Source organism: Pyxicephalus adspersus, chromosome 5, assembly GCF_032062135.1.
Source record: "Pyxicephalus adspersus chromosome 5, UCB_Pads_2.0, whole genome shotgun sequence".
Classification (NCBI taxonomy): Eukaryota; Metazoa; Chordata; class Amphibia; order Anura; family Pyxicephalidae; genus Pyxicephalus; species Pyxicephalus adspersus.
In genome coordinates, this window is record NC_092862.1 from 60,053,532 (window position 1) to 60,080,066 (window position 26,535).

At 36.9% G+C, this 26,535-nt stretch overlaps 1 protein-coding gene across 9 annotated transcripts in view; it reads left to right on the plus strand.

The window, feature by feature from the left end:
- The window catches only part of ATXN1 (ataxin 1), a 171,813-nt gene that overhangs the window by 4,870 nt on the left and 140,408 nt on the right, over positions 1 to 26,535 (plus strand). Inside the window, exon 1 of one of the 9 annotated variants that reach the window (XM_072411652.1) lies at positions 23,617 to 23,912. The exons of 7 other annotated variants lie outside the window; for them this stretch is intronic. The gene's annotated coding sequence lies outside the window, so the exon portion shown is untranslated. Of the gene's footprint in view, positions 1 to 23,616; positions 23,913 to 23,959; positions 25,904 to 26,535 lie in introns of those variants that run through there. One more of the 9 variants, XM_072411653.1, reaches the window with a different exon arrangement.

Below are 26,535 nucleotides of genomic sequence, written 5' to 3' on the forward strand. Positions count from 1 at the left end.
TATATATATATATATATATATATATATATATATATATGTGTGTGTGTGTGTGTGTGTGTGTGTGTGTGTATATATATCTAAATGATAGTAAACACATATATACATAAGTATGTGTCTATGGGGTATTACTGCGCATTTATGTAGATATAAGTTCTGCAAAGCTTTGTGGTGTGTGTATATAAACACATATTATACACATGTATTTGCAACTTCCTTGTAGTCTGGATGGAATGTGTTAATAAAGCGATTATTCTGATGAATGTGAGAGAAGGATAGGTATCTTCATGCACAGTATTTTTCACAAGTTGCAATTACAGAGTTCTTGGAAAAACTTTCATTATCACTTCATGTTATGTGTTACTTCTGAACAGCTACGGTAACCTATAGTAATACTTTGAAGGCCTGTTTTCTGGAACCCTATAATGATATCTCCTTGATTGGGCCTAAGGCTATTTATTGACATGGGCCTTTACCAGCTGCAGAAACATTTGTTTCCCTGGTATGAGAAGTATAAAAAGTCATTAGTGATATGTTGCAATTTGCTGCAATTAATTTTTAATGTTACAAAGGCACACTGTAAAAGAACTGTTAAAGAAATTTATGTTAGTGAAAGGATACTGGATTTAAGGGGAAAAAACTATAAATAATAAATAATAAACTATTCACTGTTTATTGTAGCAACCAGGTTTAATAAATCTGCCTCCTCTAAATCTCTGAAAGGTATCTGTAATTGGCTGTCATAACTGCACCACTTTCCTTGTTACATTATCCTGTAACATATACAGATGAGAGAAGGAATATGGATGAAGTATTTATTCTTCCCATACCGTTACATGGTAGAAACATTTTTTCAAAGTTAAAGAAGTGAATTTTTGTTTGCATTCAAGTATTCACTCATGTGCAACTTTTATTTTCTTTTTCTTCAACAGTCAGAAATAATGCTGATATGGCCAGAAATGATTTGTGATTTCTTTAAAAGATACATTACAGTTTTTTTATATGCACAAAAAAGTATAAAATAAGGGTCACCTGGAAATTTATATCCCAAACTAATTTTTACAGCAATTATATAATTTATTGAAAGCATTGCTGTGGTATAAGGTGCCTCATGATTTCTTGTTACAGATATTAGAGAATAACTAGAGATCTGGTTTGCTGAATCGTTGTTTGTTTTATAGATGGCTAGCACACATTTTTACGTAGAATAGTTTAACCTTAGCCATATTTTGTATATGTCACATAGCATGCCGTATTTAGAGACATATGGAGGGTTATGTGTGCAACCTGCGCATATGTACAGAAACATTTATATATCGTCTTTTTGATACTGAAAAAAAAATACAGAGCACATTTCCCTGGAATCCAGCCTGTAACTGCCCCCTTTTGAAATAACAGAATGAATGCACTGGCAGCTTTTGTGAATAGCTCAATGCCAGGTTACAGTACGTGTTGTGGAAGAGATGCCATGTGAAAGGTTTCCACTGGTATAGAAACAGTATTGTCCTGGGAATTCCATGGCATTTGGGAGAGCTGTGTGTGTCATAGCTCCATGTGGTGGAATAGTAGCTGCTAATAAGCTCACTGCTTAGCCAGGCTTTTAAAGGGCCCAGTGCTAGGTATTCACTTTCCCATTTATATTACTATTGTAATTACAATCAATTTAAATTGATCCTTGTTATCTAAAACTAAAACTACTGTACCATCACTTATTTCATCAGTATTAGGATTTCTTTAATGATGATCTAATTAAAATATTGATCATATTATAAAAATGTGTTTTTGATTTTATTATGAGGGTTAAAAAAATATTTTACACAATCAATTTTCAGATTGACATTCTGCCTAAAATCAATTAAAAATACAATTGTTTTAGTTGTTTCAATGTTTTTGTCTCCTTATCAATGGAAAATATTGCATAATAAATGGCTAGCTAAATTGTAGCAGAGTTTACAATACTATTCATCCAAATGTAGGTGACAGCAGGCCCAGATTAGAAGAGTAGCTGTATTTACATTGGCAGAACAAATACCAAATGACATAAAGAATCAGAAGACAGTCTGTGAAAACCTTTCAAATTAGAGACTCTGTTAGATGTTTACATGACAAGGCTTAGCTACAGTATATTTCAGGTAATTGAGGAGATTTAGTATTTACAGCAATAATCTGAGTGTGAAAATACTTAGTACATTACTACCTGGATATAAAGTGAAATTGAGGCCTAAAGGAATTTATCTCACTATTTTTCAAAAGTCTATATATTTCTGTCCTTGCGATGAGAAAAGATGTTTTGCTAGACACAACTGGTTTAACACCAGTATTCTCATTTATTGGCTGTAACCTGATATACCAGGTACAAAATGTCAGACGGTTGAATCGGCTGTGTTTACCATATCTCTATACAAAATGTTTTAAACTTTATGTTCCGTCAAAAATCTAGTTTTGCATAGAGTATACATGGATTAAAACTACCATTGTTTTTTTGCTGTATGCAGCCCTCAGGGAGAATTCCCTCTATTTCCTGTCCTATACTGATCACCAGGAAAAATAAAATAGGTGACTTTTTACAGAGGAGACACCAATAGCATTAAATGCCTTTACATCCACTCTAAGAATTACTGTAAAAATGAATCTACCAGATACATGACGCAACTTTTTCCTCATTTTTTCGGAAGCCAGGACATCCCCAATCCTTCATCTATTTTATATTGTAAATATATTATATTGTAAATATTGAAAAGTTAAAAAAGGGCATGAATACCTTCTGACAATCAGTGTGACTGTGCATTGAGGGGTGCTGAAAAATGGGCATTGATGTGGCTGTGGATACAACGGATAGATGATATCTAAAGGTCACTACTACAAGACATTCAAATATTTTTAAATATATATTAATTTTCCTGCTATTTTAATTATGCTTGTGGTAGACATCTATTTGTGTACCACTGGCTCATTATCCAAATTATAAAAATTAAATTCAAATGCTCATTTGAAAAAAAATACAGAAAAGTGGACTAGTGTTCTCATATGAAAGCACAAATTAATGTGTCCTCTGCTTTGGTATTATTTCCTAAGTTCTGTTCCTACAGACGCTACTTTGTGAACTATGGTGAGCCTAGGAGGAATGATTTTTTTTTTTCTGGCAATATAAACACCCTGGAAAGCAGTTACATAATCTGACTCAAGCTCAAGAAATGGGAGTCATCTCTATTTTTGTTACTATTCCCTACATGTTCACAACACAACAATTAAAGCTTGATTGCATTTGATATTTGTACTAGCTTTAAATGTTGGTGGGCGGCCTGTAGCTCTCCAGCTGTTGTAGAACTGAAATTCCCAGCATTCCCGGGCCTCTGATAAGTCATGCCTGCACTTCCTGTTCCACGTCTGTGTTAGAGCACAGGTGCTTCAGCTTTGTATTTAGCTTCTCCGCATATATAGTACAGGTGGAAAATGAAATCTTCATGCTCGTTTCCTCAGGGTCCCACTAATTGTAATTTTTATACAGACAATATGCATGGGAACTTTTTTTAAATCTAGAAATGAAGAAAGAACTTGTAATATAAGGAAAAATTGCACTGACAGATTTTTTTTTTTTTTGCACTCACTATGAATTTTTTAACTCTAATTTTAAATATGCACCCAATTATTAAATTATTAAAACTTTTAATATTTAAATTATCAAGCAACTAGAGATATTGAAAATACAGTCTACATGGTTTACTAATAGCTTGCACAATTTTTATGGCCGCCCTATATTCATTTAAAATTAAATAATTTAATACTCGCATCAATATATTTTTTAGCAGGGGTGTCAAACTCTGGCCCGCAGACCAAATCTGGCCCACAACATCCTTTTTTTTGGCCCTCAAAGGAATCCTAAATATGAATTGCAGCGGACCCGCCACTGCATTGATATAGCGCGGCTACTACAATTCCCTGGCATCACTCACGTCTATAGACCAGCGGCCTCTCTGTCTATGCGTAGCCCCGCATTGGACCGTTTTTAGACCCAGGGATGCCATTTCAGTGAAGAGGGAGTTCCAGTCACTCATACCATTAGGCCCTGCATTGGACTGTTTTCTTGACACAGGGAATTGTAGTAGTGGTGCTGTTTCAGTTTCATGTTGGCCCACAACTTTGTCTAAATTTTTAATTTTGGCCCACTGTGTATTTGAGTTTGACACCCCTGGCCTAAAGTATATCTAAACCCAGTACAGCACCTTTTTTTGGATAGAATAAAGGTTGAATAAAACCACTTTCAGTTATTCTTTCCCTTTGTGACCCATTGTGTGGATTTCCTGTCTTGTAGACACAACAGGAAGTGAGAAGGAATCTCCCTCTTACACAGTTACACTAGAACAGGGGTCGGCAAAGTTTTATGGCCACTAGGCCATTTAAGGGGTGGGCCGGACCACACTAGTTAGGATCCGCCCTAATGACTCCGCCCACCACCAGGGAACGCCTTCTGAAGTAAAACCCCTCGCTCTTTAATACGGAACTAAACTCCAGAAATAGTGTGGAATGCCCCTTCTCACCGGTTCCCATTCCATCACAGCGACACCGTCCTCTTTTTTCTTCTCTTCCTTGTTTAGATCTTTGGCCATCTTGATTGGCTGGGCTGGGATGACTTAACTCGCAAGCGGGAGTTTATTCAGTCTTCGCAGCCCCAAGGGATGCTGGGATGCTCTGGGTATCTGGACTTCGCCTTTCTCTTTCTGCAAAAAAAGGTTGATCATTGCCTGATCACAAATTTTCAAAGTGGAACATTGCTTTAGGAGAAGTGTTCAGGACTAAAATGAAGGCTGCAGGCCTGCAATAAATTACATTTAGTTGATAAAGTAAAATATTTTTTGGTTAAAAGTATATTGTTCTAAAGAATAGAAGCATATCATTAACACTTTAATATACACTGATCTGTAACACTTTACCGATTCAAGCTTTCGTAGATCTATTTTATAACATGTTTTACTTTACAGAATTTTCTCCAGCATTCAGTCAGAGAAAGGGATTTTAAATTGAGCTTCACACTTACAGACTACATGGCTGTAATGACTAATAATCCAATACACTTTGCTCAATATCTGTGAATAGAGTGAAATATATTTACATACATTACCTTTCTTAGCAGCGGTTACCACTAAGGCAGCCAGGGTCACATGACCGGTAGAAAGCAACCTCATTGGGAAATACGCTCCTACTTTACACTCATTGTGTAAAACTATGTGTGTAATTGTTGTATTAAAGCAAAACTTCAGGTTTATATTAAGAATACCAAAATCAGTAAAGTTATGTATCTATTTTAAAGAATGAAAAATGTACTTCTAAATGGAAAACTTGAATTATCAGAAACCGCCTTAATATCTTTCAGTTGTATTCACCTGTAGAACAGACTGAGCTAGAAAAGCCAGGGCTAGGAGCCAGTCTGTTTCTATTGCAGCACACATGCTACCATTAGCAGCACACATGCTACCATTACCATGCTGACTGGGAAAGATGGAGCAGGGAGTAGAGGGATTATCTCATCATTGTTTTGCTTTCCTTTTACTGTCCACTCAGTAAGCTGGCATACTTCTGGGCTCTGCTTTAGCTGCAGTCTCTGGCATTGGGAGGCAGAATAAGTACAAGGAGTCAATCAGTACCCTGACAGCAGGCCTACTGAATGAAGAAGAGAGCAGAGTGACAAATAAGATGCGCATCACTTGCTGCTTTTATTTTCACTGTCCAGAACCAGAATGGATATCTGAATTAGTAAACATTAGATGTTTATTGATCGGAGACTACAGATATTGGTGATATGCTTTCAATAATTTGTATTTCAAAAAATTTAATATATTTAATATATTGCTGTGGAAAAAGTAGGTATAGTGACATCAGAAGCTGCTACTTAAAAATTGACTTCTTGAAGGCTTTTTGAGCAAATCTGATTTATCTTGGAGGAGTGCTCAAAAGTTTTAAAGTAGATAGTTTAAAGATACAGTGATCCAATTTTGCTATTTTCAGGTTACATGCTCTCACTAGCGATAAGTGATGCCCTCTTTTTTACCCTTCATTTTCACTTCCTCTATTTTGGTGGGCATCCAGCTAGCTAGAACAGATTGTGTGTGTGGGTTAACAAAAATAATTTATATATATATATATATATATATATATATATATATATTGCATGGATCATCTGACTGGTCCATTACAGCCTGTAACTTACCTGAGACTGGTGACATCTGCTGGAAAAAAATATATACTTGGGGGACAGCTCTGTATTGAAGGTGGGTTTTGTTGTGTGTAATTGTGGCTCCTAATAGGTGCTGCTAATGTTTTTTTTTTAATTGATCACTCTCATGATCATGTATTGACGTACTCTAGTTGTATGAAATAGAGGGCGATTATATATGGGCTGAAATACTTTGGAAACATTCTGGTCATGGAAGGTGTTGTATTTCTGTCTGCTCAGAAAATGGACATAGTTTGGACCTCATATGTGAAGTATTCCATTGGAAAGAGGTTTCGAGCTGCCTGCAAGATGCAAGAACCTGTTAATATCCAACTTTCATTTTTCTAAAACAGCTGAAAATGAGCCAGATGCTCTGGATGCTATGAACAACACGAACACTTCATTTAAAAGACTTTTTATCATGGGTCTTTAGTTGATGAAGGAGCACAAGAAGTCGCTGACTCTAGTAAAACAAATTATAGCAATATATGTATTTCTGCAAATTATCAGAGCCTGCAGTTATGTTTGTGTTCTCAGTTCGAGTCATACAGCGCATATGTTTCCAGCTCCATTTTAAGCATAGGAATTTTTTCTGAGCACATTGCATCACCCTGATAGATATCTCCATACAGCTAAGACAGAAAGGGGGCTGTTAACAGCAAACCAAGTAACGAAATTGCACGGAGGGATACTAATAATACTAATATTTACTAATACTAAAAAAAATACTAAAGATACTAATAATTGCCGGTGGTGTCTTATGGAGTGTAGAGCTTGGATTGCTGTGTTCTGTGGGTTGAAGGAGCACTTCTATCTGGCTGGCAGCCACTGACAATGTTTGCTGTTTCATTCCACAGGACCCTGGTGCTTCTAGTGTTTGGTATTTCTGTATGTGTGCAGTGAAAAAATTCAGAAAAGGGCAAACAGGCATTCTAAAAACCAGAAAGCCATATACAGCCCACATTTACTTACTGAGTAAACAACTGCAAGGGATATGTGATGTCTGCAAAAATGTAATTCTCCAGAAACACAGACACTATCACTACGTGTGGAGATGTGAACATACATAACAGGGTTCTATAGTCATTCTGTTGAAAAAGCACTTTCATACAATTACAACTTTGCTTATGGTGGCCCCAGACAGCCTGATAATTGTAGGAATTCCTCACAATTTCTGCTTTGTTTCCTAATACCTAAAACCCATGATGCAGTTAATAATATTGCTTAACTTCAAACATTCTGAGATGACAAAAAGAAACACTATGTAGCACAAAGTATATGGGGCCTCCAGTTATGTGGCTCTTGAAAAATATGTAAAAAGTGAAAATGCTCTCTGTATTCATACCATGTCCATTGCATTTAGTTTGACTCATATACTCATATGTATTAAATGCACCCTCATTTACATGAGTTGACATCCATTTTTTATGCATTGTGTTGCGTTTATGTGTATTCTGTTATTGTGTTGCATTGATTTTTTAGGTATTCAATACACAACAGGGGCCAAAATATATTGTAATGCATTGTAGTATGTGGCACAGTGTTTTAATGCTGCTTGGTCAATTTTCACAAAGCGGACACCGATTCGATGTGTTGTTATGGCCAATTGACTTTGGCTTGTTATTGCATTGGGTCCGTGTTGAGCACAGACACATACTAAATAGGCTAATGGACTTTTCTACATAACAAATGCAATCATTTTGAACACACATAACACTTTTGAAAAAAGGTAAAATGTTAATTTTTTAAATGTTGGTTAGAGAAGTCCATTAATCAGGGGACCAATTCAGCAGGAAATGAGGACACAGGAATTTGGTTCCAAACAAGGGAGGCTTTAAAGCTTTGCCATTCTAGGCCATGTTTCTGCTAGGATACTTAAAGGGCAAGGAGCTGGGTTGGATGGTCTATACCTTTCTACTGCATTCCTAATCCCCTCTCTGTACTTTAAAAGGGCTTCAATCATACTGGGCTTTGAGCTAGTATTTGTATATGATCAGCCAGATCGTGCTGGGACTGTGATTGCAGTGCGTGTATTCATCCACTGGTTAGGCAGGCCTGAAATGCGAGGGTATCGTAGAGATTTATGCCTGCTCCTGTTCGTTTGCCTTTATAAATCAGGTCCATTGTGCAAAGACAGCATGGTACATTTTTTGGTCATGAATTGATTGGATGAATATTAAAGTAAATTCAAATACATTTTTGTAATAAAAGCCTTAGATTTTGACCAGAGATTCATTTTACATTTAGATAATACACATATACATTTACCAGAAATATACTTTCTTTGTGTAATTACATACGTGTAGGAATAGATACCATATATGAAGAGCTGCAATCAGTAACAAGCAAACATATAATGGTAGACATTTTTCAATGCAGTCTCATACATACATCAATTTATTGACTGCCCTGCTAAATTCTGTTGCAATGTGCTATTTTTTGCTACATTTGAGTGCTTTTGGATTTGCCATTATATGCTTATTTTATGAGTTTCTCATATCTCTTGGGGACTTTGTTGATGAGATCTGATGTGGCTGTTATCAGGAGCTTGCACTGTCCATGTTGGCTTTTTATATTTGATGTATTTATCAAAAAGATCTGAAATATCAGAAATGAGCAGGAACAATCAAAACTTCCAGGTGAACTTCTTGATTGGTGAGAACTGTAAACAGGGAGATTTTGTTGTTGTGGTATCTGGAGACTGATGTGTATGTAAATTGCATTTGAAATTTTTTAAAATATGGTAGAACGTTAGACTTAATGCATTTCATGGAAATGTACACTTTTTTTCTAAATGTAATAAGCAATTGCACAGACATCAGGATCATTTGTCATTTCTCTTCATACCCTCCATTAATTCCATTACTTTGTCTTTGTAATGGTACCCCAACCACTTGTAACTTGTAGAAGTGGGTGTTGCACCACCTTTTCCTGTGCCTATCAGGCCAGTGATGAATCCATAGCAGTGCCTTTGTTAGAAATGATCTTTCTGACTTTCAGTATTGCTCATTCTGTACTTAAAATAGGTACCATAGCGTCGGCACCTGCCCATGTTTACTTTTAACTTTATCATCGCATATCTGTGTGTAAAAACTGCAGAAGAAATGTTCCAGAATATTTTTGTACATTACAAGACTATGTAGGGTAATAGACATAAGATCAGCTTTGGACCAATAGGAACCTTACTGGGAAATCTTATGACTATTAGGACCCATCATGTCACAAGAGTAATTCTGCTCACAACACGTGGCTAGCTGCAGATTTGATCTGGAGGGCCTTCCTTTTACCTCTCTGTCCTCACTGGCCAGAAATGTTACCAAAATCAAAAAAGAACATGACATAGTAATGGCGTAGCTAGGAAGGGGGAGACTCAATAAAAACAGGTAGGCTGCTTCTTAGTACTCTTGTCTCTGGCATGTTGTCACCATAACCCTAAGAATTTACCAAACTTCCAGACATTTCCTAGCTTGGTCTTCTTTTGGGACCAATTAAGTGGCTTAGTTTAAAGATCCAACGCTTATTCTGAAACTAGCATCCTGGGGGTTAACAGGAGTGTCTGGGATTTTTTAATGTTACATATAATGAAACAATGGTTTAGAATTTATACTAAAGTAGTTCTCAAAATAGAATCTAAATCTGGAAACTGGGCAGTGTGGGTGGTTGGGTTTATTAATTTTTTTTTTAATTTTCATAGTAGAAGCTAAGGCAGAATAGCAAACAGCATTAAACATAAGGTGTCTACTTGTATAAGTTTATTCCCAAGTTTAGAAAAAAAGGGAGGGTGACACTGGCATTGTCCAGTGGCTCTAGCAGTTAGATGCAACTAAGAACATCTGCTCACTTCTTTGAATGCTATATAGTGCCAGCAAATGATTCTGCACGCCAACAAGGTTTTGCATACTATTCTTCAGGTTTTTTACATTTTGGTAAAAAATGCTTTTATTTTCCATTTTATAATGCTTTTACATAGGGACATGTCACCAAAATTCGGTTCTGAACTAACACTATGTTTTTGATTTACAACAAAGCCTTTTTCAGAAATCAAAACAGACATGTAGAATGAAGGCTTTAATCACACTCAAGCTGTTAACATGAGAACGAAGAATTCTAAATAGTAATCTACTTTCCTTTGTCAAGGCATCATGCACAAGGTACTGTGAAGGGATGTCTTGTTTGTTGACAAGGCAGCTATTGCAAAGAAATAACACATGCTGATTATCTCTTTACATTAGGTACTTTTAAGCCTAATCTGCCAGTAATTGCCCTCTGTATGGGGCAAAAACAGCTCCTTGAATTAACATCTTATTGTCTAAATAACTGAAGTTAAAAAAGCCTTTGGTTTTCATTGGCATGATCAAAAAGTTCATCTTGTGTGCTTTGTATTTGAACTTGTTATGTTAAGTTATATTTGAGGCCAGGTTTTGTTTTTTTAAATGTGGCCACTGGATACTTGAGTCAAAAGTGTGCAATGTGTCACTTGAACCACCAGTGCTTGCACGAGTCCATGTGTTCCTTTTTTTAGTTAATAATGTAAACGCAAAATTGTAAACTAAAAAAATCCACAATTTTAAATCGTAATTCTATATACCAAAAGATGAACTATGAACATAGAGTCGTCACATATTACAAGTATTCACATCTCTTTATATACCATATTAAAAAAAATGGAATAATCCTCATTTCATGCATTTTTGCCCAACCATATAGGAGATATACACAATCTTGACAGACAGCAGAACCAATGTTAATTGGTTTTTTGTTAATTAAAAAAAAAAGGAATTAGACGCAGAGCTCCCCTACCTCAGACTGTGACTGTACAGAGCAAAATAGCAGCAGGCCAACTTCATCCTTTTGCTCTTGCCATGTAACAGCCATCTTCAATTACTTGTGGATCTTCCATAGTATATAAACATCCCAGAGGACTTTTTCTGAAAACCGACGCCAAGCAGATTTTTGTTTGTTGAATAGAGTGGAGAAATTGTCCCTCTCTTCCTATACTTGTTACACCATAACAGAAATGGTAGGAATGGGTTGGGACAAGAAGTGCATTTTTTATAAAGCATTATGTCTCTATAGAAGATTTGGTTCTGATTGATGCTCCTACTATACCAACTGGCACAGTTATTATGCCATTTGCTTCCAGCTCCCAACTCTTACATTTGTCAGATGACCATGGTGGTTGAGAGTATTTATAAAGGTCCTGGAAACACTGACTGCTTATTCATCACCCAAGCAATAATTTACAGAAGTAGTGATTACGTATGATAAATTTAGCACAGCGCAATTTTAATTTATTCGACATGATGAATTACATAAAAACTTGACTAGACTTTACCAAAGCTATGAAACTGACCAGAAATGTTTTGTAATAAAGAACAGTATATGAGTCATTTATACAGAAAATATATTCTAGTCAGAAAATTGCTTTATATACCATTGACAAAAAAATCTTTCACAGTGCTATGGGGGATTATGATGTTACGTTAGAATACTTTAAATCATTATGTACCAACCCTCTTTGTTTATTTTACATTCTTCTGTGCCAGATGTGGTAAATTTACACACTAATATACTCTAAAATTGAAAGTTACTATTCACTATTTTTTTTTCCAATAAGCTTTAAAATGTACATTTATGGGGTCTACTTTTAAAGCAGCGAGTGTTAAATTCCAAAAAGGAGAATCTTCCAGGTGCAGGCAGTGATTTTTTTCTACCAGAGGGTTATTGGTGAATGTCAGATTCACTGCTCCCATAAATTGATCTCTAATGTGCTAAAGCTTATAAGAGATTTTAGTGCTTTTATTATGTATACTTTTACCAACTACAATACATTTTTGTGGCTATGAAACATAAATTTCCTGTTTCATAAATAATGTCCATAAGAAAAGCTAGAATTGTGCAAAAAACTAGTGAGTTTATTTAAACAGAACCATTGTATAATTTTGGCTTAGAATAAAATGTTTATAAGTATTATAACCAGGAAGGCCCAAATCAGTATGGTTTTGATAGTGTCAAGGTGAGATGTTTGTGACATCCTCTTGTATATTGTATACAGCAGTGCTATGACACTTACCACATATATATCAAGTTATACAATATATGTATAGTCTATACAAAGAACAGTTGTGTGATTCCCCTAATCAGTGTCCCGCAAGGCGCATACAATTTTTATATGGTGACCTACTATTCTGACCATGTGTGGAAATATCTGTTCACCAGTGCTGATTAGAGTTATACATAATACATATTACAGTTAGCTAAATGCAATGTATATGTAAAGCTCTAAAACTACAATATTAGAGCATTGCTGATTTATGATCAGAAAAAAAATCCCCTTAAAAAAAAGACTTTTATTTCTAGAAATTTCATACATTTCCTTTATGCATGCAAATATATTTGTGTCTTTAGAGACTGCTGTAGGAAAGGAAACAGGTAAATGAAGGGTTATTGCACAACGTGGGCACACAAAACATGAATAGAACTATAGCAATAAAAAAAAAAAATGGTCTGCCCCTCAAAAATTACAGACCATTGCACTTGTTCCAGCATACATTTTGGTACATAACCCTATAAAACAATATTTATACATACCTTGTGTTATAGCGACTCTTCAAGACAAGACAATAGAAAACAAATACAGTAAAAACAAAAAAAAAACAAAACTGCAAATAAGACACATACCGTACAATCAAGTACAAAATACAAAAGAGAAGAAACAGGATGTATTAGGCCACAGAGACCCTAACATAAATAACATTACCGCAGATATGAAATACATCCCGAAATATTGTCTTTGCCCCTATTTTTTTAATTTTTTATAAAAGTGACCGAATATACATAGAAAGATTAGAAAAATAACCACATAACCGGGGGCTGCTGTTTTATAAGTGAGTTTGTGCTTGTTTAGATTTTATAAACTAAAAAGAATGCAAAGCAGTGTAAAGCTGTGTACACACGTCAGATTTTTATCGCCCGATAATCGGCATCGGCCAATTATCGGGCGAAAATATGCCGTGTGTACAGTCGGTGTCGTCCATCGTCCGGACGACAGCCGATCCTAATGAAAGGGAAGGGGGAGAGCGTGCAGCAGGGTGCCGCTCCGTCGCTCTCCCCCTCCCCTCTCCATAGAGCATGAATGGTGCTGTATGTACAGCACCGTTCATGCATCGTGCACTCCCTTGTCGTTGGAAAGGATCGTGAAAGATCCTTTCCAACGACAAAAATTGCAAGTGTGTACGCAGCTTTAATAGGTTACAGGGCTTAAACTGAACTTATCTGACAATATGTAGTTTAAAAAAAAAAAGTTGCAATGCTTCCTGAATAGTGTAGCAGTTTGCTGACATGCTGCTTCTGGATGGTCCATTTCATCTAATTGTATCAACGTATGCTAATCAGCTCCAAAATACATAGCTTTACTTAATGTGCCAGATCTATAGGCCATCCTGTGCTTTAAATTCCACACCTCGAGTACCAGTCTAAATGTTCCTATAGTGATCACTTCCTAAACTTTATTCCACAATTCCACTCTGCAAGTACAAGGCATACTACAAGGCAGAGCAATGCATCTTTGGAGGATTGTACAGCTGTAAGGTGAGTTTCAATGCTAACTTTTAATTTCCACAGCCAGAGATAAAAATAAGGCTTGCAACTTTTTTTTTCCAGTGAGTCTGACAACTTGGCTTCTAAGATCTGGATTTAATGCTCTACAGAGTGAGTCATAACCAGGCTCATTGGAACCTGTGGTTGTTCTCTGTTTGCTGCCCTCTCTCTAGCTAATCGTCTATAAGATAGATACATTAATGTCAGCAGCATATCCTTTTTACTGTGCTAACCCCTCTGATCAATCATGTGGCTGCCATGGCAATAGACAGTATTCATCTGTTATTCAGGTGTGTTTTGTCTTGTACAGCAGACTTCTCTAGCAGCAGCTCTGTACTTTACAGTAAATAGAGGATTAGGAATGCTCACTATAATTACTGTCCAGTGCTTGCTGTTAGTGTGTTTTGTGTTTGGACACATAAAGGGAGACTATTTATAACCCGCCACAAACATGTTAGTAAAACCCATGACATGTCAGTGAGATTGATTTATATGTAAAGCTCTTAAATATGGTATCATTATAATAGATGTCAGCAAATTTTGTTTTATACTGTGTGGAAATACCATGTCTCTTCTGAGAGGTTGGCTTAATGCATTATAATAATGAGTGGGCATCCTACCTGTGATAAGACAAAGTAACAGGCTGCAGAAATGCCTCTCCATCAGGGGTGTAGCGGGGCGGGCACGCAGTGCCCTCACTTTTTTCAGGACCCCCGTGTATAAGCTCTCTCTGCGCGTGCGTGCCATTGGTAGCCTTTATTATTACCATACCCCTCTTCGTTTTTTATGACTACCCCCCTGCTCTCCTCCATAAGTGGCCAATGTTCCTATTCCTGCCCCATCATGAAGCTGATAACTGAGAAGCCTGCTGTAATAATTAACATTTCACATTACCCAAAACTACTTACCATCACAAAGTTGCTTCTCTCTAGTTCTTCAACTTCGGTGGGAACTGCTGTTGTGTTACGTCTTGTCTTTAGCTACATAGAGACACTAGAAATGATCTTTGGAGATCGTTTCCAGCAACAGTCATGACAAGTGAGGCATTCTATGGACATTGCTGTTCATTCTATGAAGAGGTGAGAGGAAAAGACAAATGGGAGATGTCCCACTGTATGCTCCCCATTGGAAATAGCAGTGGTTGTTGGCTGTTGGTCATTCAGTCATCCAGCAGGACTTATCACTGAACAATGTTGAGTATCTGTGCATATCTTTTTTCTAATCTGTCATGCCATCAGACAACTGAAGCAGTGGAGCATTGCAATTAGAAAGAGCCACCTAAAGAAGATATGGTATACGAGATATGGAGGCTGCCATTGCTGACCTCTCCTTTTAAAACTGCAAGTTACCTGACTGTCATACTGAACAAATAGTTTTCATTACATCCTGAGCCATTTACCAAATAAGTAAGCAGATAAAAAGCCCTGGCTTCACTGGCTGCATGAATGTTTTAGGTCAGCTAAATAACTAGCATTTTCACAAGTAGGTCAGCAATGATAGCCCCTGTAGAAATTATTGAGGCAGGTTTTTTTTTAGTTTTGGACAGATTTGTAATGGGCTAGAACCCATCACAATCCTTTTGCTTTTGTTAGTTAACATACCAATGTAGAACCCCAAAATGTATGACCTTATACTTGCAAAAGGATACAAAGAACATAGATCTATTTAAACATGACTTACATTTTATGTTTTTTTTACCTACTTTTTAGGTGTATGTTGCTGTCTGTGTTGTCATTAGAGAGATTTACTCTTTACTCTGACCTCAACACAAACGGGAAGAAATATTTCAATGGGTACACTTATTTTTGTGACTGTTAGTAATAGCAAGTGTGGTTTCCCTTAGAAGCAGGCATGTCCAAAGCTCGGCCCGGGGGCCAATTGTGGCCCGTGTTCAGATTTCCACAGGCCCGCAGCCTTTGTCATAAAATCAATAATATGCAGCCTGCCAGCACTGTTGACCACAGTAAAAAATACACGCTTACAAAAAAGCTATTTTATATTTCCTTATTATGATGAGACATCACTTGTAGTGTCCACAGTTGAGTGCAGTAGTAATAACTCAGGGTAGTATACGATATTGTGATCATAGCAATGAAATAAAGAAAATAAAAGATCACCTTTTGTAAATGTGGCAAACAGAATAGCAAAAAATTGTGATTTTTCCTAGCAACTATTGCCAACATTTCTTTGCTGTTTATTAGCTTTTCAGGTGTCCCTTAGATTCTGGAACTCTTGTGGGCCTTGCCATTACACCATGATTATGGCTTCCAAGGCCCCATGTAAAAACTACCAGTATATACTAATACCTGTATGTAGTTAGGTATGAGGGTAAGACCACTGTTAATGCAAACTAGATGATTTCAGGCACAGCCTGGTACAAGGTGGCCACACTTTGTCCTTGCATTTTTTACCTGTCATACTGGTTTCTGATGTGGACAGGTAGCCAATAATCCATCCTAAAAAATGCCACAGAGCCATTGATGATGCTTGTATAGATTAGGTATTTTATACTAAACTCATGGCAACTGTTTATAAAATACAGTGCTTTAGCTCACCATATGTCATTCATTTGGGGTTTTTACCTACTATACCCTTTATGTTTCAAACCTAGATATGTGCCCAACATTGCCAGCATATTCTAGCCTTTAATCAACGTATGTGTCTATCATAAAACTAATGATCAAGGCTGTGAATAATGTGAAGATCTGTAGAGTAACACAATCTATATTCAGAAGGTTAAAAAAAGTATTTATGCTCAAGTGAACCTTTCATTTTAGAATAGTTTTTATCAAACCATTCTGTGGCCTTCAGCCAACTGTTTTGTGCCAGCCAGTGAACATCGTGCTCAATTATTCAGTAGTTTCACAAATCTTTTTCTATAATTGCTCTTCATGTCTAGAAAAATATTTTATAAAAGTTAAGAGCTACTGGTGGTGCTCTGTGCTTTAATACATAAGTAAAATCAAGAAATTAGAATGTTGATAAAATAACTCTAATACGGTGTTCCCTTTTTAAATCTTTTTACCTGAAGTCACCAAATTGTGACTCTTGAGCCAGATGCGCTGCTTAACTGGTTTTTAACAGTTCTTTTGGCACTACTATTTATCCTACAGAGACCAACAATATTGCACAATTTATTTAATTGATGCCATTATATTGTTATCCTCCACTGACACTGTCTGGGCATTTTCTGTTCTCACTGGCCACAGCATGGCCAGTAAAGTTAAATTATAAAGGACAATTACTTTTTCCCTTTTTTTAGATCCCTTTTTTTGCAATTATATTTATTTTGTAAGAAATAAAAATATGTATATACCTATCTCCCAACTTTCTGAGATTGGAATACCTGCAGTACAAAGTATTTATAGAACATACATCCCTCCCACACCTGCATTTACAAGGCTTCCAAAGAAACAATACACAGCATTGATTGGTTAAGTCCCCAGGTGCTCTTTTCACCATTACATCTTATTTATACGGGATTTTCAGAAATTATTATAATTCAGAAGTTGGATAGGCACATCTTTAAATTATTGATAAAAATAATATTACATTTATAGCCTCCTTTTGTAGCAGAGGCTGTTTTGGCTATTGCAAACAGAAACTGTTTTCTCCTGATCCAGATGTCAGAGCAGACATTTACCCCATGCACACATTGGCATTGTTCCCCAGACATATATATATATATTGAGTTGGACATTTACTTCTTCTGGAAATGTTATTTGCCTGGCTTTCTCAAATTGAAGTTTTTCTCAGTCAGACCCAGAACAAGCATTTTGCAAATAAACTACTCAGCATTTTCTGTTTTTTCTGGTTTCTTGTTCAGGGTTAGAGAATGTGGAAGTATTGGATCTGAAGAATCAGCATGACAAAGTCACAACTACCTTTTTCAGGACATGGCCCTGACTTGTTTCCTGTAATTACAAACATGATGATGATAATGTATTCTTTTGTGGCTGTTACCTGTTTTAGCAGTTGTGTGATGCATATTTTTTGTAACCACAAAAAAACCCCAAACATTGCATGTAAATAGTACCACAAAATTGTAGACTGGTGAGTCTACTATTCAGAACAGTCTGTACTTTCATATACTGTTTTACTATGTTATTTTAATGGAGGAAACATGCAACACATTCTACACTTTATGATTGCATTGGGCATTCCTTAGAATGGCTTTACTTTTAAAGAACAGTTACCTACTGACTATACTTGTTTAACTTGTTCTAGAAGCATTTGTGAACAAAGGACTTGGCCGCTGCATTTCAAAAAAACAAAGTGTAATATCAGCTGTCTGATTTTTAGAAAGCAATGGTGCTTTGTCCACCTCATATATTCTCCTTCTTTACAGCAAATAAAAGAAAAATGTCGAAATCTTTGTAAAAGATTCTTCTTATCTAAAAATTTCTCATTCAGCCTTTTGAAGTGGTGTAAAAATGAGGTGAATTTTTTTTACAAAGCTTATTCTTCAAAAATATGCTTATTTTATAGACCTCTGTTACACTTTTTTGTTCTTTATGTCTTTATATATAAGGTATCTCTGGTCTCAGTTAGGTATGCTTTAAGGAAGTCTATCATTTATTTTTGGTTAATACAGACTTTAAAAAATCCTGAAGGACTTTGTTCCTGAAGACAAGCAAAGTCACTAGCTTTAAAATATTGAACTACTGACCTGGAACTCATTCACGTTATGATTTTTTTTTCCTCTGCGATCACTATAACAGCCAGACAGGTGGTCAACAATTGGCAACTTGGTATTCCTCTGTACACTATAAACAAAATACCGCCAACCTAAATAACGTTGCCCATTCTATATCAAAAAGACTTCATGCTAGATGATTTGCTGGATCAGCATTTTGTTTAAAAGGGTGACAACATTCTTCCTATGCTTTGAAATGCAATAAAACCATGTCAGCTTTCACTGCTGTACATGCTAAAATTACAGTGGGATGTAAAGATCCAAGCATGGTGCATTGCCGCGGCTGGTTGACTAGCCTTCAGCCAGTCCGTCACCAGGTAGGCACACTTACCTCCTCTCACTGTCTCACTTTCCTACTGCTCTTCTGAGGTGTAGCTTCTGCAGGAGCTTGCATTTCATAGAAAAAGGCCAAAAACTCCAAGGCCCTGCTGAAACTCTAAAAGGTAGATGTTTTTGTTTATTCCATGTATCCATTCTGGGGTGCCATTGAAAAGATATGGAAATGTGTCACAACACCCAAACATGAGTGTTTCCACACATAATAAGGTAAATAAGTTTTAAGCCACCCTTATGGTTAAACTTGAATAGCAAATGTATTTTTCAGCCTGTGGATTGTTTAGAGTCTTTACAAATGCTGGACTGCAAAGAAATATACTAAAAATATACAATTGTATCCTAATGTAATCACTTTAAATGTGTAATAGCAGCGTGAAATGACATTTTTGGAGGTCACTTAGAAGTTGTATTCTCAGTTATTTAGTTATGTTGTACTATGTTGTTACAAGACTAGTCATACGTGTGTGTGGATGTCCTCCAAAACATTTTCTGTTTCTTGTAAGCCTAGACAGGTCAGACAGAGCTGAATATGCACGTTGCATTGAAGTATGCTTGGTTACATGTAATTTAATCAGTTGAAAGAAAAAAATGAGCTCATGACAACCTGCTCATTGTGCCAGATAGTATCAGTTTCTTTTGGCACTGGCTGGATTTTTTTCATATTGTATCAAGCTATGTAGCTAAGTATATCATGCTAGATTAGGATCTAGAATACCATAGTTCTCCCCAGAGGGTTTTAGCCGGTTGCTCCGCCCGGCTGATTTAAATACCCCGCCCAGCTCTCGGCATCTCTCATCCTCGGATGCACGGATCTCAGTGAGGCTGCTCTGTGCTCTGTGTCATCCGTTCAGAGGATTGCTGCCGATGAGAGGTGAGAACACAGTTCCAGCCTTCATGTGAAAGAGACACAGGCAGCCCCGCCCCCATCTCATAGCACGAGCTCGGATTTCTGCCTGTGAAATGTATCCAGTGTGTATAAAGTATCCATGTCATTCTGCATCCTCACAGCTCTCTATACAAACCTCCATATCTCCTAAGCTGTATGTCACTATGACCTGTAATTTTCAGGGTGTACAGGGGATCCTCATAGATACTAGTTATTACAATTTCAGGCCCCCAGATTTAAAGAATTTCAAGATATGGGGGTCACAAATGTAAAACGTTAGGAAAATTGAACTTTGGGGTTGCTGTTTCAGAGAAAAGTGCAACTAGGAGTCCTAAATTGAAAGTGCAAATGAAACAATAGGAGGTTACTGGATACCCATGGCATAAACAACTGGGAGCACTAAATTTGCCGTGTTTTGCCACACCCCCTTTTTTACCACCCGGCTACAGCTTCCTACCACCCGGCTGAAAAAAATTTCTGGGGAGAACACTGAATACATATCTCTTGTATTTTGCTAGAATGCAACATTTCAGCGTGAAAAAGTAGTTCTATAGTAGTAGTAGTAGTATATGTTAAAACGGGTTATATGTGGATGCTCAACACACAATCAATGACGTACTAGAAATCAGTGAGCCCCTCAGCCCTCTGAGACCCCTGTGGGAAACTGTGGGAACATGACTAAATTGAATTTGGTTTGTCCACTAAGGTATATGAGTAGGTTAGCTTGTGGTTTAGACATGGGGGATAGGAACTAGACAAGGGAAGTTTAAGGTTGAGCACCAGGAAGAAAAGAGTTATTAAGGTAAACCTGTACAGAACTGGGACAGGGCAAATTATTTTAATAACATAATGTTCAGCTCTTCTCTTATAGTGCTGTAAGTTCTAAGTCTTTTTCTCTGGTAGTAGGTACAGTAACCCATGGATAGGAAACCCAGTGAGGGAGTGGAGAGTTGGGATAGGCCTGCTATGTTTTGGAGGTTAGGTTAGGCTGCACGCAAACTTGATCTCTGGCAAAGAACCCAGACTTTAGAGCAGAATGCTTCACTACACAACTGTGCTCAGCAAAACATTTGTCTGGTGCAGTTCTAATTGTTGTTCCCAACACTTGACCTCAAAATGTTTTACAAACCTGTTGGTATTAAGTTATGCCTTCATCCAGGACCTTTGTCAACTTGGCCTTTTAGGTTTAAGCTCTTTGGCTAACTTTTGAGTGCGACTATGCCACACGTTGCACAACCAAGAGCAATCATGTGACTTTATTTGCTTTAAGTAGAGGGGAGCGTAGAGTTCAAAAGCTTTTTCTTTATGTAAAATATTTTATGATTGAAAGTGGAAGCAACTGTGCTCAATTAAATGCTTGTACTCACTCAAAAGATATTGATATTGCTTCAGCTGAGATGCTGCTATGTGTCATACCCTAGCAGTAACAAACATATTGCAATAAATTAATCCTTTTTTATATTGAAAGCCAAGACTGAACGGTATGTCATCCCAGCTGAACAAATCAAGATGATCAAAGATCACATCAAGAAAGAAGGAAGAAGATGTCGGGACTCTGAGATGGAACTGGGATAGGTTTAGTTCTGCTTGCAAAATTTGCAAGCAGCCAGGACTTTATTGCGTATTTACCAGTCTCTTTACTTTCTCCTTTAATGTTTTCCTAAATTTTAGAAAAGCAGCTCAGTGTATGATGGCTGGATACATCCAGCCATCATACACTGTACGCATCGCAGGCTTGGGGCGGTGGGCGAGTTGTGTCCCTGGACACAACCTGCCCACTCTCCCATGGCAGGCTCAGACCTTCGATAGGAGAGTGGTCAGGTTCTGGCATCATGACATCACTATGGGGGAAGTTTCTTCCCCTTTGAGTGACACCTGGCTCCCCGTATGCGTGGTCCAGAGCCTGTATATTTAGTGGTCCGTGGGTCCGAACAGGTTGGCGACCACTGCCCTGGAGAGTTCCCATCTATGTGAATAAACTAGGAGTGTGCACTGCGCATGTGACATAGGCAGCTTTTTGGCAGAAGAGACTTTGCAACTTTCTTCAGTCAATAAAAACTACCTTCTAGCAGTTAAATATTTATGTAGGGCAGTTTTGGCTACAAGATGCAAAGTCAATTCAGTCTGATTTGTATGTGCTGTGCCCACCAGCCCTTTTATGTATAGTGCAAAGCATGGACCATGTAGTCCTGGCTACAACTTTATACAGGTTGGGCATTGGCGTATGTACTGCTGCTGCAAAGAGAAAACCCGTGCATGGTACAGGGATTTAAAAAAAAATAAAAATGTAAATTTAACAAATCAGTAAACTTATGCAAGAAATTTTGCCTAACAAGAATTCAGCTACATTAGCTGTATAAACACTTCATATTGAATTTAGAACCACATGTTCTTTCAAGCCACTATGCAGAAATCAATGACTCTTGGCAAGTGAATCTTTACTGAAACCTATATTGTGTGAAGTCTGTGAGCTACCATTATTGTCCTCTTTCTAAATGTAATAGTTGCCTGGCTTTTTTGGTTTAATACTTGTAGTCACCGACCTAAAACAAGCATTCAGCATGCAAAGATGGTGTTAATTTAATGGCCCTGATTTATTAAAGCTCTCCAAGGCTGGAGAGGATACACTTTCCACGGGGAAGCTGAGTGATCCAGCAAACCTGGAATGGATTTAGTAAAATCATTTGCTGGATCACTCAGCTTCACTATGGAAAGTGTATCCTCTCCAGCCTTGGAGAGCTTTAATAAATCCGGCCCAATATCTCAAAAGAAAAACCAACCATCATTTTTGTATCCAATTCACCAGTAAATATGCAGCCTTATTGTCTGCGTATTATAAACACGTATGACACATATTATCAAACATGCTAAAGTTCAGTTCAGACCAACAGATTTTTTCTTTTAATAGTAGTTTATTAGAATTTCAGAAGAAAGTACAAACACATAATATCCATTAAATTAGAAAATGTTTTATCAGCACAACAAACAAGGAACTTGCATTTTCAGAAGTTGCCAATCATACTTGTACATATTCACACAGTGCATGTTTTCTTCACTGTGTGCTTGCTACCTGCACACCTCTGTTTTTACACACTGCTTTGGCTAGTTGTAAAATCCACATAGACCATTTAGAGGACTGCCTAATTAAAGAGCACTATGATTGAAAACGGGGGGAGCAGAGATACTGCAAGGAAAACCCAGGTAATAAGGTCTCATGAAATATGACAGAATAAAAACCTTCCTTCATCTTCAAAGTGGAAAAACAGCTTAACAGTATATAAAAAAAAACATATATATTATTTTTTAATGGCCACAATATTTCTTCTTTGCAACTGTTAATTCATAGGTCACATTGCATAGTTAGTATGGTGACACCACTATTTTCTGCTGCAGTTTCCTAGGTCACCTGCTTTGTCCTTTGGACTATAAATAAGCACCATCACTCTGACAAGCTCCTCTGGTGCTACTCCTAACTTCTCCCACTGCATGCCATTACTTCTTACACACAACAGGACACCTGCCATTAATGCTAAATAATCATATTAATAACCAAAAAATGTTCTATGGGTAGCTATTTTAAATAAATATTTTTTACTTACGTTCCCCAGTCTTTTCACAAATGCTGTAATGAAAGAAGTATAGGGGTTGGTAAATTTAACCTTCTGAAAATTCTAGCTGGCTTCAGAACTTTATTTACTACATCAGGACACATTTCTACGATACCTGTTGATTACATTTTTCACGGTATTTGTACAGAAAAGGGCACCTGTGGAGTCTGGAGGCAGATTTTGTATGACGCAACACCTATAGGCTATGTCCTGTCAATAACTATTAAAACAGATGTAAAGATATTGTGATTCTCCACACCCAAAAAGCTGTCAGCTTGTCTGTGTTCTCATGCTTCTCTTTAATGTACATATGCAGTTAGAATGCTGAGTAAGAGGTATTGCCTGTACCAGTGTGCTGTGGAAGAGATGCCTGCCAAGTTTAGCTGACTGGAGCTACCAAGATAAGCGGTTTCAATATTTTGGGCTTGGGCTGTCGAAAAAAGCCAAATTCTTGTCACTTCTATGATCCGTGACGAACAGAAGAAGTTTAAAGAATAGCCTGTTGACAGGAGTGGGAGTGATAAAGACCTGTTAGGAAAAGAACAGGTTGCATCATATTTTCTGTGATGATACCTTACAGTTAAGTATATTTGTAGCACTCGTGTTTGTTAAGAATGAAAATGCACAAGTTTCCCTATATGACTGATACTGTAGAGCTGGTGTGACTGCTAACAACTCAATGTTGTGCTTTTCTCTGACCTACAGACTGGATCATTTGTATTTTTTTAAGTTTATACTTTGTACTTTTTTCAGTTGCTGACTCCAAACCAGTGTACAGCAAGGAGTGCCAAAGTAACAAATACTGATCTACATTGTCATCAGGCCAAATTTAAGCCACAGGATCAACCTGATTTTTATCAGTGTTTTGTAAATTCATCAGTGGTAAAGCAGTAGAGAATCAGTAAGCACCGTTAGCATACAGCAACCCATTTGAACCAAATCTACCTAATGGTTGCTCTTTAAATTTTTGAATATGCCCTGTATTCTTGCATTCTTGCACTATTCTTAAAAAATACTTGAGAATAGGTTTATTGGGTTTAAATAGATTTCTTCTTTGTCAGAGTCTTAACAGGAAATGACCAATTGAAAGTACAATTAACATTACAGTACAGCTGTGGGATACAACAACCAACAAATAAATGCACAGTGCACTGTTGTCTGTATATCATTTGGCCACTCATGACAGATGGCCACTCAAGTTACCTGTGGTCAGTTGTAAACTTCTAAAAAAAAAAAAAAAAAAAAAAAAAAAAAAAATTGGGTCTGTTGAATCCCTATTCTACACGTGTGGTGATGTGTAAGCCTTTTGGTGGGAATTTCAGCATATATAGAAGAAATCTTCTGATGACTAATATTGCGTAGTGGCTCTGAACTCTAAATGATACTACAATTGTCAATTCGTTTCCTTATTGTTGGTCATTCTAAGCATTGGATGTGGTAATGATCATTTCCAAGTCGTATTGATTTTTAGTATATGTAACCAGTAGCGGGTAATACTTGTGTTTTTTTGTCATTCTGTTCCGAAACCGTGGTCAGTCCATGTATTTATTTGGAGTTTGTCCCTGCACTAGCTAGTGGCCGCTTACTGTGTAGTGGTCGCTGTTCTTTTGTCCTGTGGGGTGATCTACATATGTGTAATGTGAGCTGACCCCTCTGATGACTAGGTGAGTTATTACAATTTGTGGTTAATTTACAAGAAGCAGCAGGTGAAAGGCAAGTATCACAGATCCACAGAATGGATACAGCACCAGCAGGAAGATCTTGCACTGGATGTCCTCAAGTATATCTTCCCCTCCAGCAAGGGGAACAGCACAGCATTTACATGGTCAAATGTCATTCCTAATTTGTGTGACAAGCGGTTAGTTGTACGGTGCTTTAGATTGTCTCACACTGCAGATGTGAGTCATGATGCTCAAGAATAGGGACGTCTAGGCACAGGATATTCTCTGACCATTTCCAGTAGGAATTCAAGATCAATACTAAGTAGGTAGAACAGCTGTCATTCTTTTTGTTTATAAGATAGCAAATCTTCACATTTTTGAAATCTATTTTAAAATTCTGCTGCCACTGCTGAACATTGGTGCAGGTAAATTGGTGGTCTCAGGACCTTTCAATATTATCTGTGAGAACATAGCCAGAAAACACATGTAGTTGGGTGCTCTCACCTCTGCTCTATGCTTGCTAGTCATGCAACTTCACTTCACATGCAAGTGACCTGGGTTATCTTTAAATTTTTTTGTAGACAGTAACAGTCATGGTAGAAATGTTACCTCTTTACCTACTTCTGAAATGTTGGAATTCCTAACTTTTCCCTCTTCGTTATAGACCAAATAATAATATATTTCAAAGAATTTTGAAGTCTACTGTTTTATAAAAATGATTTTTTTGTGAAATATTTGACCCAAAAGCCATGCAGGCATATGTTCAATTACAGCTTTTCCAGACAGGTCTATCAGGTATTCCAATGAACTAGCAGCAAAACAAGTACATGAGCCTTTTTTATTTGGGTCAAAGATGAACAGCAGAGCAAAAAGATAACGTGGTATATTATATAATCAATATGCAAAAAGGTAAATTATTTTTTAGTATACTCAAATGTCTGCATTTTCTTTGTTTATTCAAAGTTTATAATTATTAACACCATGTAACATAATAAGAGCTTAGTATCAGCATTAACTTTTTTCGATTTAGTTGAAAGGTTATGTTTTATCCAAGCTATCTCTTAAAATGTGTTCTGTTGTCCTATGATACTTGTCTTCATGGAACACAGAAAGAATAATACAACTATACATAAAAAGTAATATCCAGTCCTTAGGTTTGTGGATATTGCTGACAAGTGACAACCACAAGTGTAGAAATACAAAAACAGAATAATTATTGATGTGTCAAATCTAATAATGTTCTTTTTTTTATTTAATATTCCTTTTTTAAGACCAATAAATATCTTCAATATACTAAAGCAGTATATTGTATTAATCAGTTGGAAGAAAAGAAAATTCTTCAATAGCATTAGACACCTTAACAAAGGCCCATCTAACAGAACTCAAGTGGATTACTCAAAGAAATCTTGCGTATGAAAACAAGGATTAATTTGAGGAGTTCTTAGCTTTAGTGTTAGTTAGCCTTAAGCTACGTACACATTTCCAATTATTATCGTTGTTAAACGAACGACGAACGATCCTGCACGATATCTGCGAACGAT